Here is a 15,602-nt window from a genome sequence, read left to right as displayed (position 1 = left end):
TCTGATGACCAGTGATGATGAGCATTTTTTCATATGTGTGTTGGCGTCATGCATGTCTTCTTTTGTAAAGTGTCTGTTCATATCCTTTGCCCACTTTTGAATGGGCTTGTTTGTTTTTATCTTGTAAATATGTTTTAGTTCTCTGTAGATTCTGGATATCAGCCCTTTGTCAGATGGGTAAATTGCAAAATTTTTTTCCCATTCTGTTGGTTGCCGATTCACTCTAATGACTGTTTCTTTTGCTGTGAAGAAGCTGTGGAGTTTGATTAGATCCCATTTATCTATTTTGGCTTTCGTTGCCAAAGCTTTTGGTGTTTTGGTCAGGAAGTCTTTGCCTATGCCTATGTCCTGAATGGTTTTGCCTAGATTTTCTCTAGGGTTTTTATGGTGTTAGGTCTTATGTTTAAGTCTTTAATCCATCTGGAGTTAATTTTAATGTAAATTGTCAGGAAGGGGTCCAGTTTCTGCTTTCTGCACATGGCTAGCCAGTTTTCCCAACACCATTTATTAAACAGGGAATCCTTTCCCCATTGCTTGTTTTTGTCAGGTTTGTCAAAGATCAGATGGTTGTAGATGTGTGATGTTGACTCTGAGGCCTCTGTTTTTCTCCATTGGTCTGTATCTCTGTTTTGGTGCCAGTACCATGCTGTTTTGATTACTGTAGGCTTTTAGTATAGTTTGAAGTCAGGTAACATAATGCCTCCAGCTTTGTTCTTTTTGCTTAGAATTGACTTGGCTATGCAGGCTCTCTTTTGGTTCCATATGAAGTTTAAGGTGGTTTTCTCCAGTTCTGTGAAGAAGGTCATTCGTAGCTTGATGGGGATAGTGTTGAATCTGTAAATTACTTTGGGAAGTATGGCCATTTTCATGATATTGATTCTTCCTGACCATAAGCATGGAATGTTTCTCCATCTGCTTGTGTCCTCTCTTATTTCGTTAAGCAGTGGTTTGTAGTTCTCCTTGAAGAGGTCCTTTACATTTCTTGTTAGTTGTACTCCTAGGTATTTTATTCTTATTGTATCATTGTGAATGGCAGTTCATTCTTGATTTGGCTCTCTTTAAGTCTGTTATTGGCGTATAGGAATTCTTGTGATTTTTGCACATTGATTTTGTATCCTGAGACTTTGCTGAAATTGCTTATCAGTTTCAGGAGATTTTGGGCTGAGATGATGAGGTATTCCAAATGTACAATTGTGTCATCTGCAAATAGAGACAATTTGACTCCCTCCTTTCCTAGTTGAATACCCTTTATTTCTTTTTCTTGCCTGATTGCTCTGGCTAGAACTTCCAATCCTATATTGAATAGGAGTGGTGAGAGAGGGCATCCTTGTCTAGTGCCAGATTCAAGGAATGCTTCCAGTTTTTGCCCATTCATATGATATTGGCTGTTGCTTTGTCATAAATAGCTTTTATTATTTTGAGATACATTCCATCAATACCTAGTTTATTGAGGGTTTTTAGCATAAAGGGCTGTTGAATTTTGTCAAAGGCCTTCTCTGCGTCTACTGAAATAATCATGTGGTTTTTGTCTTTGATTCTGCTTATGTGGTTAATTATGTTTATAGACTTGAGTATATTGAACCAGCCTTGCATCCCCGGGATGAAGCCTACTTGATCATGATGGATAAGCTTTCTGATGTGCTGTTGCAATTGGTTTGCCAGTATTTTATTGAAGATTTTTGCATCTACATTCATCATGGATATTGGCCTGAAGTTTTCTTTTCTTACTGAGTCTCTGCAGGGTTTTTGTATAAGGATGATGTAGGTCTCATAAAATGATTTGGGAAGGATTCCCTCTTTTTGTATTGTTTGAAATAGTTTCAGAAGGAATGGTACCAGCTCCTCTTGTATGTCTGGTAGAATTCAGCTGTGAACCCATCTTGATCTGGGCTTTTTTTGGGTGGCAGGTTATTAATTGCTGCCTTAATTTCTGCCCTTCTTATTGGTTTATTCAGCGTTTCAACTTCTTCCTGGTTTAGGCTTGGGAGGATACAAGTGTCCAGGAATTTATACATTTCTTCCAGGTTTACTAGTTTATGTGCATAGAGTTGTTTGTAATAATCTCTGATGATGGTTTGTATATCTGTGGAACCTGTGGTGATATCCCCTTTATCATTTTTTCTTCTAAAATTTTTATAGGTGTTAGGTGTAAGTCCTTAATCCATCTTGAGTTGATTTTTCTATAAGGTGAAAGATGAGGATCCAGTTTCATTCTCTTACATGTGACTAGCCAGTTATATCAGCACCATTTGTTGAAAGGGGTGCTTTTTTCTGACTTTATGTTTTTGCTTGCTTTGTCAAAGTCCAGTTGGTTATAAATATTTGGGTTTATTTCTGGGTTATCTGTTCTGTTCCATTGGCCTATGTGCCTATTTTTATACCAGTACCATGCTATTTTGGTGACTATGGTCTTATAGTACAGTTTGAAATCAGGTTGTATAATTCCTCCAGATTTGTTCTTTTTGCTTAAGTCTTGCTTTGGCTATGTGGACTCTTTTTTTGTTCCATATGAAATTTAGAATTGTTTTTTCTAATTCTGTGAAGAATTATGGTGGTATTTTGATGGGGATTGCTTTGAATTTGTAGATTGCTTTTGGCACTATGGTCATTTTCACAATATCGAGTCTACCTATATATGAGCATGGAATGTGTATCCATTTGTTTGTGTCATCTATGATCTCTTTCAGCAGTGTTTTGTAATTTTCCTTGTAGAGGTCTTTCAACTCCTTAGTTACATATATTCCTAAGTATTTTATTTGCAACTATTGTATTGATTTGATTCTCTGCTTTGTTGCTGTTGGTGTATAGAAGAGCTACCAATTTGTGTACATTAATATTATATCCAGAAACTTTGCCAAATTCTTTCGTCAGTTTTAGGAGCTTTCTGAAGGAGTATGTAGGGTTTTCAAGGTAAATGATCATACTGTCAGCAAACAATGACAGTTTGACTTCCTCTTTACCAGTTTGAATGCCCTTTGTATCTTTCTCTTGCCTGATTGCTCTGACTAGGTCTTCCAGTACTATTTCAAGAGGAGTGATGAGCACAGGCATCCTTGTCTTGTTCCAGTTCTCACAGGGAATGCTTTCAACTTTTCCTTATTCGGTGTTATGTTGGCTATGGGTTTGTTATAGGTAGCTTTTATGACATTGAGTTATGTCCTTTTTATGCTGCTTTTGCTGAGAGTTTTAATCATAAAGGGATGCTGGATTTTGTCAAATGCTTTTTCTGCATCTATTGAGATGATTATGTGATTTTTGTTTTTAATTCTGTTTATGTGTTTTATCACATTTATTGACTTGCATATGTTAAACCATCCCTGCAATGCTGGTGAAATCCACTTAATCATGGTGGATTATCCTTTTGATAAGTTGTTGCATTCAGTTAGCTAGCATGTTGTTAAGAATTTTTAGCATCTATGTTCATCAAGTATATCTACCTGTAGTTTTCTTTTTTGGTTATGTCCTTTCCTGGTTTTGGTATTAGGGTCATGTGGACTTCATAGCATGAATTAAGAAGGGTTCCCTCATAGCATGAATTAAGGAGGGTTCCCTCTTCCTCTACCTTGTGGAATAGTGTGAAAAGGATTGATATCAATTCTTCTTTGAATGTCTGGTAGAGTTCTGCTGTGACTCCATTTGGTCCTGGACTTTTTTTTGTTGGTAATTTTTAAATTACCATTTCAATCTTGCTTCTTGTTATTGGTCTGTTCAGGTTATCTAATTCTTTCTGATTTTAGCTAAGAGGTTGTCTTTTTTCTAGGAATTTATCCATCTCTTCTAGGTTTTCTAATTTATGTGTGTGAAGGTGTTCAAAGTATCCCTGAATGATCTTTAATATTTCAGTGGTAAAAGTTGTAATATCTCCCTTTCATTTCTTAGTGAGGTTATTTGGATTTTCTCTTTTTTTCTTGGTTAATCTTGCCAGTGGTCTATCAATTTTATTTATCTTTTCAAAGAACCAGATTTTTGTTTCATTTATCTTTTGTATTGTTTCAATTTCATTTAATTCTGCTCTGATCTTGGTTATTTCCTTCCTTCTGCTGGTTTAGGTTTGATTTGTTCTTGTTTCTCTAGTTCCTTGAAGCATGACCTTAGAGTTTCAGTTTGTGCTCTTTCAGAAAGTCCTTTTGATGCAGGTGTTTAGGTCTATGAACTTTCCTCTTGTCACTGCCTTTGCTGTATCTGGGAAGTTTTGGTAGGTTGTCTAGGTTATTGTCATTCAGTTCAAAGAATTTTTAAATTTCCATTTTGATTTTATTTTTGACCCAATGCTCACTGAGGAGCAGGTTACTAAATTTCCGTGTATTTGCATGGTTTTGAAGGTTTCTTTTGGAGTTAATTTCCAGTTTTATTCCATTGTGGTCTGAGAGAGTTGATATAATTTCAATTTTCTTAAATTTATTGAGGCTTATATTATAGCCTGTCATATGATCCATGTTGGAGAAAGTTCCATGTGCTGTTGAATAAAATGTATATTTCACAGTTGTTGAATGAAATGTTTTATATATATCAGTTAAGTCCATTTGTTCCAAGATATAGTTTAATCCATTGTTTCTTTGTTGACTTTCTGTCTTGATGACCTGTCTAGTACAGTAAGTGGAGTTTTGAAGTCCCCCACTATTATTGTGTTACTCTCTATCTCATTTCTTAAGTATATTAGTAATTGTTTTATAAATTTGGGAGCTCCAGTATTAGGTGCACGTATGTTTAGGACAAGGCCTTTTACCATTATATAATGTTCCTCTTTGTCTCTTTTAACTACTGTTGCTTTAAAGTTTGTTTTGTCTGATATAAGAATAGCTAACCCTGCTTATTTTTGGGTGTCCATTTTCATGAAATTCCTTTTTTCACTCTTTTAGTTTAGGTTTGTGTGAGTCCTTACGTGTTAAGGGAGTCTCCTGAAGGCAGCAGATAGTTGACTGGGGAGTTCTTATCCATTCTTCAGTTCTATATCTTTTAAGTGGATCATTTAGGCCATTTGTATTCAGTGTTGGTATTGAAATGTGAGGTGCCATTGCATTCATCATGCTTTTTGTTGCCTGTGTACTTTGTTTTTTTGTTTTGTTTTTGCTTTTTAACTTATATTTTTTCTTATAGGTTCTGTGTGATTTATGCTCTAAAGAGGTTCTGTTTTGATGTGTTTCCAGAATTTGCTTCAAGATTTAAAGCTCCTTTTAGCAGTTCTTATAGTGCTGACTTGGTAGTGGCAACGTCTCTCAGTATTTGTTTGTCTGAAAAGGACTATATCTTTCCTTGATATGTGATGCTTAATTTCACTTGATACAAAATTCTTGGCTGATTGTTTTGTTTGAGGAGGCTACAGATAGGGCCCCAATCCTTTCTAGTTTGTAAGGTTTCTGCTGAGAAATCTGCTGTTAATCTGATAGGTTTTCCTTTATTGGTTACTTGGTGCTTCTGTCTCACAGCTCTTAAGAGTCTTTCCTTTGTCTTAACTTTGGATAACCTGATTACAATGTGCCTAGGCGGTGATCTTTCTGTGAAGAATTTCCCAGGTGTACTTTGTGCTTCTTGTATTTGAATATCTAGGTCTCCAGCAAGGCTGAGGAAGTTTTTCTCAATTTTTCCCCTGAATATGTTTGCCAAACTTTCAGATTTCTTTTACTCCTCAGGAATGCCACTTATTCTTAGGGTTGGTTGTTTAACATAATCTCAGACTTCTTGGAGGCTTTGATCATATATTCTTATTCTTTCTTCCTTATCTTTGTTATATTGAGTTAATTCAAAAACCTTGTCTTTGAGCTCTGAATTTCTTGTTTCTACTTGTCAAATTATATTGCTGAGAATTTCCAGAGCATTTTGCATTTCTATACGTGTGTCCATTGTTTCCTGAAATTTTACTGTTTTTTTTTTTTTAAGCTACCTATTTCCTTGAATATTCCTTCCTTCACTTCTTGTATTGTTTTTTGGATTTCCTTGCATTGAGATTTGCCTTTCTTTGGTGTCTCTCTGATTAACTTAATAATTAACCTCCTGAATTCTTTTTCAGGTAAATCAGGGATTTCTTCTTGGTTTGGATCTATTGCTGATAAACTAGTGTGATTTTTAGGGGATGTTGAAGAGCACTGTTTTGTCATATTACCAGGGTTGATTTTCTGGTTCCTTCTCATTTGGGTAGGTTCTGTCAGAGGGAAGGTCTAGGGTTGAAGGCTGTTGTTTAGATTCTTTTGTCCCACTGGGTGTTCCCTTGATGTAGTGCTTTCCCTCTTTTCCTAAGGATGTGTCTTCCTGTGAGCTGAACTGCCAGTGATTACTATCTCTCTTCTGGGTCTAGCCACACAACAAGCATACACAGCTCTGGACTGGTAATGAGGGTTGTCTGCACTGAGTTCTGTGATGTGAACCATCTATGGGTCTTGCAGCCATAGATGCCAGTTCCTATTCCAGTGGAGGTGGGCAAGGGGAGAGTGGTACAATAGATACTGTGAGGGTTCTTAACTTTGGTGGTTTAATGCTCTATTTTTGTACTGGTTGGCATCCTGTCAGGAGGTGTGCCTTTCAGAAAGCATTAGCTGTAGTAGTATGGAGAGGGATTGGTGGTGGGCAGGGCCCTAGAACTCCCAAGATTATATACCATCTGACTTCCACTACCAGGGTGGTTAGGGAAGGACCATCCGGTGGGGGTAGGAGTAGGCATGTCTGAGCTCAGATTCTCTTTGGGCATATCTTACTCCTGCTGCTGTGGGGATGGGGTGAGATTCCCAGGTCACTGGACTTGTGTACCTAGGAAGATTATGGCTATCTCTGCTGAGTCATGCAGATTGTCAGGTAAGTAGAGGAAAACCAGCAGTCACAGGCCTCACCCAATTTCCATGCAAACCAAAAAGCCAGTCTCACTCCCACTGCACCCCCATCAACAGCCCTGAATCTGTTTCCCTGCAGTGGGCAAGCCAGACTTGAAAATTTGCCCCAGGCTACCCACATCCCAGCTGTGAAAGAAAAGGGCTTGGTTTTTCCCCAGATTGTGGAGTCTGCACACTGGATTTTTGCCCGTCCCAAGTTCTGGCCAGGAGGCTTCTCACCCTTTGTTACAAAGTTCAGCTAGAGATGTCCTTCTCCCTGTGAAGTTTCACCCCCTGCTCCTCTGGCCACCCTCCCAATCAGTCTCTCTGGTGCCAGGCAGTTATGGACTGCTTGGGGACCCAGTGAGTTCCCAGGGCCTTTCTGCTCCTTCTTCTACCCCTGTATTTCACTTGGCTCTCTAAAATGGCTCAGTTCCAGGTAAGGTCGGAAACTTCTCTCGCAAACCTTCAGTTTCTTCAGTGGGGGGTGTGCTCTGGGGAGGAAGCTCTCCTCTTCACACTTCCAAAGTTGGGGCACTCACAGTATTTCAGCAGTCTCTCAGGTCCTGCAGTAGCAGTCTACTTCCTTCAAAGGGTCTGTGGATCCTCTTAGGACTGCTGGTTTGTTCTTGTATTTCTTTCTTTAGTAAATTTTCTGCATTGTTTCTCAAAGATTCTGGTTTTCAAAACATGAAGTTTACAATGAATATGTATTGTGACTTCTTGGTGTGACAATATTTCCTCTTCTGATATTTCAATGATTTAGTCATAGGGTATTGTGGTTCTGTTAGCAAGACAATGTTTGGTAACTGTGAAGGTCAGCTAGGTAAATAAAGAATATTGGCATAAATTATGAGAAATCTGAATCTGAAACCACTTAAGCTTTAGTGACTATGGTACCACAAAAAAATGATATTAAGAATATGAATTAAAAAACTGATATTTTGTGTGAAAAACATTTTTTCTCAATTGGAAGACTGAAACAAAGTGTTTATCCTTGTATGCTATAGTATGACTCATGGGGTTTGAGAAAAACAATTTAATCAATTTGGCTCAATTTCACTAAAATCTTCATATCCTGAGCCTAACTATAAATTTACTGCAAATGTTTCATAAACTAGTCTGCATATTAGAATAATGATGATCATAATGATTCATCTAACTTTTTGGAGACTTGATAAGAATCTTTATCTAGAAAACTTCTGCCAATGTTTAGTTTAATTTGAACCTTGGAAAATAGACAGTGGTGGTATCCAAGAGTTTCCTTATTCAAGAAGGTTAAACATCATTTTGTAAAAAAAAAAAAAAAAAAAAATCATTTTGTCAAAACCTATCTCTCCCATTCTATAACCTAAAGATAAATGTGTAAGTACTAAGCTATTACATATAATGTATGGGTTGTTTTATTTCGTTTTGTTTTGTTTTGACATATAGAGTACAGAGAGAGAAAATTCAAAAGCTTCCACATCAGCTATACAAATGACTGATTATCCCACTCAAAATTGTATTAAACCAATTTTCTACGTATACTTCAAGCAATCAGGGTAGTTACAAGAATTAAAAAGAAACCTCTAGGATTCATGTTAATCAAATATAATGAACATCTGCACTTGGGTGTTTTATTTGATAGTCACTATTAATGCACCATCATGTCCAGATGGTTGGCATCTCTAACCATGTAACTTATACCAGTTCTTGATGATTTGTTCTGCTTTATAACACAATGATATATATGGCCTTGAGCTTCACTCCCTGAAATGTGCCCCCTGAACTTCATATCCCCCCCTTCACCTATTTCCATTTCAACATCTAGCATATTTGCCTGAGGCAATATAAAACTTGGCCATGGTTCCTTGCTAAAACTAGTATGTAGTGGCAGCAAAAAGTCATTAGCTAGTACAAATTTGGCTGGAGATCAGCAATGTTGGGTATAATCCATACCTTGGTTATAACTTGGATTCTGTTAAGAAGTAGAAGATCCAAAAGTCAACTGGAGTGGCTAGTCTCATAAGCAAAAATCAGGGAGATTTGATTGATGCAAAGTACCCTTACCATTCTAACCCTGCACCTATTTAGAAAGCCAATTGTTCAATCTTGTATTGCCCACAGCTACAGGTAGCAGGTCAAATTTAATAAGGCGCCCACTTCCAATTGGTAATGGCCCCTTTAGAAAGCAAAATAATGTCATGGAAAGAACACTGGCCAGGAGGTAATAAAATCTAGGACCAGCCCCAGGCATTTCAAGCCCACAAGCATTTACTGGATGCAGACCACATGAAGATACACTTGTGTGGAAAAACAGGCTATGCTGAGACATCACCTTTGACCTGAAGATGCTTACAACTTGTTACTAAAATCTGATATAGTTTTAATTAACCTCTCAGTGCCTCAGTTTCCAACTTGAAAATGGAAGTAATTATATCTGCTTAATATATTTCACATACATATTGTAGCATTCATCACACTCATAAATGAGGAGAAAAAAATCTGGTCCAGAGAGATCACATCCTACAACAATGAAATCCCAGATGATGTCAATATATATTTTAGTCTACATATTCTTTTGATCCTCAAATTTCAGAAAAATCACAACTAAAATAGTGAGCCATTGACTGATGCTTACTACAATTTTTTATAAATAATTTTTCAGTCACTTACATTTGTTTGCAATAAATTTATTGCCACAAAAACTCATCAGCAACTATTATGCAAAAGTATAGTAAGGAGAAGTGGAAGGCTAATATAAAAGACGCAATGAAGGATACTGAAAAGCCAGGCTCACTTTAGATGACTTATAAGTAGTCATCAAGGTAGGCTATTTAAGAAATAAATATTATAAAATTTTTAAAAATGAGGAAAATTAGGGAGAAAATGAAATAAGTGAAAAAAGGAATTCATTAAAGTGGTAATTTTTCTGCTGCCTCTCTTCTTTCATCCTTTTCCCTAAAGCTTCTTTTCAGGAAATAGCTAAACTATTGACAAAACGAGCAACTGACTCTGTGGTGTGATTTGAAAAGACATTTTTAAAAACCAAACCTACAAACCAAAAATCTCCCTCAATTATCATTGGTCTATCACAGGATGTTTAATGTCCACATCAGTAACCCTTAGGGATTAAATTACTTTAAGAATTTTATTAAAATACCTATTTCTTTCTCTGAAGCATAGAGCATTAAGCCATTATTAAACACTGATGTTAGCCTGTATAAGATTAACCAAACAGCCTCGTGTAGAGTCTAAAAGGAAGTGGACAGCAAACAGATTTGGTAGTGGAGAGAGATTTGTGGAGGTGCCATCTGAATGGGAAAAATTTGAGTGGAGTCACAGAATAAAGGAGCTATACCATCAAAGAGCACCATGAGAGAACTGAGACCCTGGGCTGTAAAGTGCCAGATTTAAAGAGAAATTATGAACAAATGGATGAGGAAACCTGTAAAGATATTACTACTTCACAAAATTCCTTACATGTTTAGCTTGAAAAAAGTAGTTGTGCTCTTTAAAGTCTCCTATGCAGAATTGTAAGACTTTCTAAAAGATTTCTTGAGAAAGTGACATACTCATGTAGCAGTTTATTTTGCACACAGAAACACTCATTTATTTATTTAATCATTGATTAAGCTTCTTTGATTTGGAGGCTAAGACAAAGGGCTTTTTCCATGTTCTGAAGACAAAACAGTAAGTAAATAGTGAGTGAATTCTCATGAGATCTGGTGGTTTTATAAGGGGCTTTTCCCCTCCTTTGCTTTTCACTTCCCCTTGCTGCTGACATGTGAAGAAGTATGTGTTTGCTTCCCCTTCTGCCATGATTTTAAGTTTCCCAAGGCCTCACTAGCCCTGTGAAACTGTAAGCCAATTAAATCTCTTTTCTTTATAAATTACCCAGTCCATGTCTTTATTAGCAGCATAAGAATGGACTAACACATTCATAAAATTTAGTCCTGGGCCAAAGCCAGGGTATTCAAAATATTGGCTAAAGAGTTTGAACATGACAGCCCTTGAAGATGAACTTAAAGCCAGAAGATGAAGCAGGTAAGAATAAGCTGAGATGCCAAAATTGGAAGTGGGGCAAACACAAATAGAAGGAGGAGGTAAAAAGTCAGAGCCTGAGCAACGCAGGACAGAGTAATGCCTGTGGGCAGTGTAGCTTGATTCAGAACACATTTTTGCAAACCCAGCTATTTGGCGGCTACATTCATTTTGCATGTGGTTAGGTGAGTTCCAGCTAGGTCCAAACAGGACATTTACAAGGGCATGTATGGATACAGGATGAATGATTCTCTCTAACAATCTCTGGAGATTAGCTAGAGAATAGCTAACAGCCCTGGAGAAAGAACGATGAAATCAGATAGATGGAATAAGACAGGGTTTGATATCAGCTGGAAAAGTATGTTGGAAAATCGACTAACACAGTGATTCAGACAGGTAGAAAAAGTAGTATTGGTAGAAGTCCACTGATAAAAGGGAGAATAGGGGACTGGATAGCTTATGGAAGAAGTGGAAGCGAAGGAGTGGAAAAGATAGTTATATCTACTGAAAAGGCAGTCTCATATCTAAATACAGTCTTTTTCAAATCAATTATGGAAATGGCTGATGTGTGACCCACAACTGAAGGCTCTGCTATACATGAGTAGTTAAAATAATGAAGAGGATGGAGAAAGAGAGAATATGATGCTAGTTCTCATGTTTTCCAGTTCATTAAAAAGGGAAAGAATATCAGGCTATAAGAAAGATGAAATTATGTGTATTTTCAATGAGTATAACGAAGAGTAGATATAAAGCAGAAAGTGAAAGAGTTTCATAAATAAAGCAGAGACTTCCATTTAGGTGCTTTTACATGAATGGCTGCCTTTTGTCACCCACCCTTCAGGTACTAAAAACCTGAGATAACAAATCAGAAATTAACTTGTTTTCATAGTATTGCACTGTTTGCAACATGCTTTGCTCTTTAGTGTGCCTTTTTCTCAGGGCAACCCTGTGAGAGAAAAATAAAGACACATGCCCCATCCCCATTTTATAGAAGCAGAAACTAGGACCAAGCACTTCCCTCAAGCAGATGTATTTCTGCCTCTAAAGTCCACGCTTCTTTCCATATGCCACGCAGTGTGAATAAGACAAGCTTCACATCTCATCTCAAAACTGGGAAAAACAGAGAGTCCCTACAAGACAGAAACATCAGCTGCTAAAGTCAGCCCTATTACGAATAAGTGGTTAGAATGATACTTTGGTTTCTTGGTGTCCTACATAAAGAAATCTATGCTCTTGAATAAGTTATGAAACTATATTGCTATTATGAGAAATGTCTTTTATCACTCAGTAATTTGTGTAATCATAAATCTATATACTTGGCAGAATTCATAATGACTCCATATACCCACAACTAGGGCTCAATCACTATTTATTACTTGTGAGAGATTCCTTGTTGATTTTCTATTACATCATTTAAAATATTGATCTCAAGTTATTACCCATATGATCATGAATCAAGTGCTGTGTGCTTACATACTGCAGCTAAAGACACTGATCCAACAGTATCATTACATGGGATTTAAAGTATCACAACTCCCTAAAGAAATCTGCTGAAACCAGTTGGATGTACTTTGAATTATTTGTTTAGTTAATTATCAATAGCTTCAAAGTGGGCCACTGTAAAAGCTTTCTCAGTAAACCGCTTTCAAAGCCTCCAGAAGTTTATAGGCAATATGCTTCTTTTACACTCCATGCAAGGTTCTCCTGTTTTTTGGCCTGTGTGTTACATGTATCTTTGCACTTTTCACTAATGGTTTGTAGCAGCCCTGGTTCACTGTTAGGCTACCCAGACATCTTAAAGAGTCTTCCAGTTGTTTCAGATGGGGTTTGAATTTGAACTTAATCTCTTTACCATCATAATAATAAATACACCCATCAGATCACTCTGGATAAAGAAGTTAAATATGTAAGTCTCCAAGTCCTTATTACCCAATATCTTTCTTAAAGCTTCCAGGTCCCAGACTCACAATTACCACTTCATATGGCTGCTGCTTCCCTTCTTATCTTATTATCTTCTCTTAATATTCTGGCAATTAAGATCATATCCAGTGTGTCTGGAGGAAGGGTGACCTGGATGAGACTTCCTAAGATGTTATCTGATGCAGGCACTGAAGCTGTGATGAGAAGACTGATGAACATATAGTATTCACAAAAAGATACCGTCTTTATTCCAGGGAGAAGATGAGGTTGTATCGATTTTTATTTCATTTTTTATTTTGACATATGCAAGGCGATACACACTGTGTAAGTTCATTTAAGTTGCAAATATGATTCTCAGAATCCACTTTTCAGCATAATTCCAAATTCCTGTGGGCTACAAGAGATACTTTAGATGACATTTGAAAAGTGGAAGAGAAGCAGCAGCCATATCCTTTTATATTGGGAAGGTCAATGCAATTGCAATGCAAGACATCAGGTGCCATTGCAAATCAGGCACATTGTTTCTGATGGGCTGGCTTACCTTGTCTAAGTGGAGCAGGGCCAGCCAACAGTCACTCCAGCAACAGCTGTATCTCCTCCTTCAGCTTCTCCAAATCCTTGGCCAGTGAATGCAGTGTCTATACCAGCAACAGGACTTGCTCGTCCAACTCCTGTTGAGTCTCTTCCTTTATCTTCTCTGACTCTTGGGCCAGTGCTGTGTTTAGCTTCATAGGAAAGGCCACCAGTTTTATATCTAGTCAGAAACAACACTGATGTTGGAACTTGGAGCTGACAAAAGACCTACATGTGTTCCAGCTCACTCTTATGTGTTCTAATTTGTCTTGTTCCTTCCCCACTTCACCATATTTCCTTCCCAATGGCCTGCCTTCCTGACTTCAGTCTCAGTGTCTAATGTAGAAAAAAGCAGGTTTATATAGTTTAACAAGCTCCTACAAATGTGTAAGTTGGAATCCATGTAGTCAATCCTCTGGTCATTATCATTCCTAGGAGCTCTGTTTCTCTGATTCAAACTTGTCTAGTAAAACGTATATCTATTACACTCAGGGGGATACTATTTAATAAATTTTTTTCCAACAACTTATTTCATGTAATCCATTCAAATTTAGAGTGATAAAGGAGAAAATTCTACATTTAAAGCTTTAGGTTAATATTTTGTCAACTTCTATTTTTCCAAATGATTTTGTTTTAAATAGTTTTCTTTGGGTAAAATGTAAATATTATTAAATTATTAGAAACTTAAGATTCCCTCCAATAGATTATTCTGAAAGCCACATTCATGCTGAAATTAATTCAGTCATAAGAGAACAATGTTCTTAATTATGGCATGGATGAGTTTTGTAATTCTAACCATTGAAACCCTTTTCTAATTCTGACATCTTGAAGAATTAATTCTTCTCAGACTTGGGAAAATAAGAGAATTCATGAAAATTATTTCAAGACACAGGTATTGTCTTCACAGTGAAGACATTTAACTGTAGGTATGTGAAACCAGGAAATGAACTAATAAAATTACTTACAAATATGAATATGTTTCCCTATACAAGCTATTGATCTAATTTATATCACATCTAATTTTCTTTCACTTTTCTCTACCTCACAGAGAAAATAATGTGCTGGTGTAAATTCATAGAGGAGTACATTCATAATAGCTAGAATACATACAGGTTGAACACTCAGAGCTAAAAGTTTAATGTGCTCCATAGTTCTCTGTGGAGACACTTTAGATGACATTTGAAAAGTGGAAAAGAAGCAGCAGCCATATCCTTTTATACTGGGAAGGTCAATGCAACTGCAATGTAAGACACATCAGGTGCCAGTGCAAATCAGGTACAAGTTTTGTTTTGTTTCTCTAGTTTTGTATAATATTACTCATGTGTTGAAGCAATGATAGCTTAACATCTGAGTTAAGTTTGTTTCTCTAGTTTTATGTGTTACTCATATGTGTTGAAGCAATGGTAGTTTAACATCTGAGTCATTCCATGCAACTTGGCAGTTCAAGTGTGGATGAAATTTTGCTCAAGCTGAAGAAGATACAGGATGAGAGAGACCAAGCTCTGACCTGCAATTCAGTAAAATATAAAAGAAGGATGTCAGCCTATACCAAGGCTTCAGAAGAGAGAACTTACTCTAAAGAAGACAATGGGAGGGGTAGGTGATATTGCTGTTTTGTGCCTATAAAAGAACAAAAGAAGCAGAAAAGAAATGATGTTGAAGGGATGAGTCCACAAGATAGACAAAGGGTTCCATGGTAACATTACTACCTCTGGAGTCCACAAAAGCTGTTTGCATTTTCTCACAAAATCCCGAACTAAAGCTGCTATGTGATCTTTAATAAAGTCCCTGGCAAATATTGTTTGCAGGTGGATTCTACAGAAGGAATTTTGAAAAACTATTTTCCATTGGATTACATTAAGGCTATATAACTTGCTGGGTGCGGGGGCTGACACCTGTAATCCCAGAACTTTGGGGGGCCAAAGCAGGGGGTTACTTCTTGAGGCCAGTTAGCCAGGTGTGGTGGCACATGCCTGTAATCCCAGCTACTTGGGAGTCTAAGGCACAAAAATTGCTTGAACCTGTGAGGCAGAGGTTGTAGTAAGCTATGATCATGCCACTGCACTCCAGCCTGGGCAACAGAGCAAGACTCTGTCTCAAAAGAGAAAAGAAAAGGTTATGTAGCTCTATTACAAGTAAGCATATTTTTTTAAGATAAAGAGGGTTCTTGTAATGTTTAGTTAAAAAAATAGATTCATAGATGGATTAGCATAAATACCCCAGTGATCACAATATGAGACACTATAAACCTCTGTACAAAGATGAAATTATTTCAATAGAGAG

General features: G+C 37.0%; 1 long non-coding RNA gene across 1 annotated transcript in view; it reads right to left on the bottom strand.

Annotated features, from left to right (window-relative positions):
• LOC116551329 overlaps positions 1 to 15,321 on the bottom strand; it is a 113,855-nt gene extending 98,534 nt beyond the window's left edge. Inside the window, exon 1 of the long non-coding RNA XR_004268852.1 lies at positions 13,288 to 15,321. This is a non-coding gene — a long non-coding RNA (uncharacterized LOC116551329). The remainder of the gene's footprint in view (positions 1 to 13,287) is intronic.
• Between the last annotated feature and the right edge of the window lie 281 nt (positions 15,322 to 15,602).

This window comes from Sapajus apella, unplaced genomic scaffold, assembly GCF_009761245.1.
Source record: "Sapajus apella isolate SASKATOON/1434 unplaced genomic scaffold, GSC_monkey_1.0 scaffold9, whole genome shotgun sequence".
NCBI classification, from domain to species: Eukaryota; Metazoa; Chordata; class Mammalia; order Primates; family Cebidae; genus Sapajus; species Sapajus apella.
This window is presented reverse-complemented; position numbering and strand designations above follow the sequence as displayed.